This window comes from Panulirus ornatus, chromosome 42, assembly GCF_036320965.1.
Source record: "Panulirus ornatus isolate Po-2019 chromosome 42, ASM3632096v1, whole genome shotgun sequence".
Lineage (NCBI taxonomy): Eukaryota > Metazoa > Arthropoda > Malacostraca > Decapoda > Palinuridae > Panulirus > Panulirus ornatus.
The window spans coordinates 29,538,351-29,542,291 of record NC_092265.1 but is presented as its reverse complement, the minus strand read 5'-3'; the positions used below and the strand labels follow the sequence as shown (position 1 = coordinate 29,542,291).

The 3,941-nt window shown below is 41.5% G+C and overlaps 1 non-coding gene across 1 annotated transcript; it reads right to left on the bottom strand.

Annotated features, from left to right (window-relative positions):
* Positions 1-614: 614 nt before the first annotated feature.
* TRNAQ-CUG (transfer RNA glutamine (anticodon CUG)) lies at positions 615-686 on the bottom strand. The gene has a single exon. It is a non-coding gene; the product is annotated as a tRNA-Gln (tRNA).
* Between the last annotated feature and the right edge of the window lie 3,255 nt (positions 687-3,941).

Sequence of the window (3,941 nt, the reverse complement as noted above, 5' to 3'; positions counted from 1 at the left end):
ATAGTTTCATTATCATCATTAGTTTTGTTATTGTTGACTTTCAGATATTTGATGTTATGTTTGTGATTCCCTTGGAAGCGTCTGACATCTTGCTAGAAGACTTTCTGGTCACAATATTTCTGCACTGGGGAGTTGATCGTATTCTTTTATTGCAGGTTTTGTTATTATCTTGCTTTACATTAAGGTCTACTTGAGGTTTTCCCAATGCTGGTTGAACATATGTCCAGCAACAGGAGATGGCGTAAGATACAGTATTGATGAAACTTATCTATCTATATACTATCTAAATATCGCTCTATCAGTCTATCAATCTAACTATCTATCTATCTATTATTATCTATCTATCTTTATCTGAAAGTCAACAGTAATAAATCATTGATATATGAAGTATAACAACGTCCTCTCAATGGCAATTATCTCACCAGAATCTTCTAGAACCTTCCAGAAAACTATGAACTCTGCAGGCAAGGAGGGAGGAATGGTCTCCGGCTATTGATAAAACATATTATTCCATATATATGTTTATATATACATATTTATGTATATATATGAATGTATATATAACGTACAGAATAATGTGGCCATCATCAGTATCGAAGAAAACTGAAAAGATGAGGTCCCACCGAGATTCGAACTCGGATTGCTGGATCCAGAGTCCAGAGTGCTAACCCTTACACCATGGGACCTGATAAGAAAAGATGTGATTTCATCTAAATGTTTTACATATAATCAACCAGAGGCCATTCCTCCCTCCCTGCCTGCAGGGTTCAAGGTTTTCTAGAAGGTTCTCGAAGATTCTGGTAAGATCATTACCTTTGAGAGGTCGTCGTTAGGTGACAGTCAGGTTCACTCTATGGTTGGTGTTTGTAGTTGGTTGTCCGAGGATGTTGTTATACTTGATCAATTTTGTAATTGTTGACTTTCAGGTAGGAAGTACTCATTTACGATGCATCCTTGTACTCACAACAACCTTATGAGTCACTTCAAGATTTATCTTCACTACAACTTTATCTTCACTACACCATTAAGGTTGAAGTCAATGGTCACATTCACTACAATCTCAACACGACTGGTCTTATACCTAACCCATATTATCACTACATCAATGTACATGTATTTCTTGCAGAATAACGCAGATATCAATGATTTCTGTGAAAGTTGACATATACAGCATTACATATCTATCGATCTATCTAATATCTGTTTTTTACCTATCTATCTATCTATTTATCTATCTATCTATCTATCTATCTATCTTTCTAAATCAGAAAGTCAACAACAATATCATTAATGATATGTATAACTACGTCCTCTCAATGGCAGTTCCTACCCAGAATCTTCGAGAACTTTCTAGAAAACCTTGAACCCTGCAGGCAGGGAGGGAGGAATGGCCTCTGGTTGATTATATGTAAAACATTTAGATGAAATCACATCTTTTCTTATCAGGTCCCATTGTGTAGGGGTTAGCACTCTCGACTCTAAATCCAGCAATCCGAGTTCGAATCTCGGTGGGACCTCACCTTTTCAGTTTTCTTAGAAACTGATGATGGAACTGAGCCATATAGTTGACCTTCGATGGACATATATTTCTTACGGCCCACCATTTTATTTAAGTATGAAGATCTCACGGCAGAGACGAAACGTGTGATATTCAAAATCAAAAGCCGCAATTGCCCTCATGGTAATGGTCGACATGTTTGCAGACAGATGACACAGACATGTGAGAAGTTAGACAAATATGGACGTTCGTGGTTGCTCTATAGCCTAGGTTTATTATCACTTGTAACGAAGGAGAAATGTTGCACATTATTCCACACCTTTTTATTTAGGCTAGGCTACGCTAGGATGACTAGGGTCGATAACGTAACAGAGCTGGGAAATGCATCATATCGGATCTGTATTTGTGCAAAATGGCGCAAGTTTGTGGAAGTGATTTACGCAATGCCGGAGAGAATCCACCTCCACCAGATATAATGTCTTAGACCATACAATATCTGCTGTTGGACGAGCAGGGGACATTAGACCAATATATTCCCGTAGTTTACTGCTGTTCCCAAACACGCAGCAAGACATTCGTAAAAGCGTTAAACTAAACTTTTCCATCGGTTTTCATATCTTTAATTACTTACACCAGTTCCAACAGATGGAAGAAATCATCTCAAAAATCAGAAATTATTTGCCTATAAAAAGCATTTTGATCGATCGTACCAAATATTCAATTATTTCTGTACCCGACAAATATTCAGTCACTCCTATATCCGACATTTTTCCCGCTGGCTGGTGCCGTTAAAGTCATATGGTAATTTACCGCAATTAGATTATAAATATATTCATCTATATGGAATGGCTCAGCGTGAAGAAACATATATATTTTCACTAAATCCTCCTCTTCACTACACTACCACCTCTACTACATAGTCCTAACACAACATCTTCACTACACCATTGTATGACCACATTATCAAATCATTGTGTTCTTATCTTCACCACAGCCTCGGCAAAATTGATGTTTTCTTTACACATCAGGGTAGATGGCCATCTTTATTATGACAGAGAACACACATAACATATCAAACCACTTATCTTTAGTCACTCTAATCTAATTTTTGCTGATAAAAACGAATTATAATGACAATCCTTGAGTTCTGTGACGGGACATTGTACGGGTGAAGGAACTGTTGTGAGGCACATGTATTTAAACTATTCAGAAATAAACTTAACTGTATTAAAGTATTGACTTAACTATATTAGACTTCTCTATATTAAGCTATGCTAGGATATGATCAGTTCCCAGGTTATATAAGGGCGGGAGCCGGGACCGAGAGCATCATTTGAGCTGTGACCTCTGACGAGTGAACATCTCTGCTCCGCCTTGCAAGCTCCCTCAACCTTTCCTCGAACACTTCAATATAGTAATGTTCACCAAGGAGGTAGGACGATCCTCCTTTGTCCAGGAGATGGAATTTGAATATGTCCATGTATTTGACATGGGCTATGGCTGTGTGGACATGGAAGTGGAATACCCAGACGTGGAAGTAATGGATGGAGTGGAATTTGGCTGTGTGGATATGGAGGTGGAATACCCAGACGTTGAAGAGATGGATGGAGTGGAATTGGTGGAATACCCGGACGTGGAAGTCATGGATGGAGTGGAATTTGGCTGTGTGGATATGGAGGTTGAATACCCAGAAGTGGAATTGGAGGAAATGGAATATGGGTGAAGCTGGTATGAACGCCATATGGATTTGGTGAAGGTTGACCTCGTAATGTGTTGACGTAAAATAGGTCAACCACTGTGACCATGTGGCGGGAGGGCCACATCCACCAACCACGAAGCGAGCCCCACCACGGAGAAGTATCCTGGCTGCATCCACGTACGAGAACCACTGCGGGATTGCCGTCATCCAGTACCCCTGCTACGCCTCCTACAAGAAGGCACTTCTTGCCGACGTGACACCACTTTCCGTCAACGGTCGCTGTGCAAAAATGAAACCTCACCGTCCCACTGATGCTGACCAAGTGACCTCGCCCGCTCAAGTGGCACTGCAGCCCACACGCCCTACCAGACCCACCATCCATGAGGAAATGCAGCCCAGCCCACTTGTCAGGCCCACCTTTAGGGAGACATGGCAGGTCTCAAGACCTGTCAGGCCCACTATTCAAGACCGACTTGGTCCCCCAACACATGTCAGGCCCAGCGTTCTAGACCGACCTGGAACCAATAACACATGACATGTCCTACGTTACAGACCCACTGCACGCCGCACCACGTATGGGCGTTAAAAGGCGTGTCGAGATGACACGCTCCCCGTGCCAAAAGATTCAGTTGGTGAGGAACCGGAGTTCTTTCTTCCTGCTGGTGCTGCAGGAGAACACGGCCCTAGAGTGGACACTGGAGGTGTGTTTGTGTTTGTGTTTGGGATATCACTGAGGAACCAACA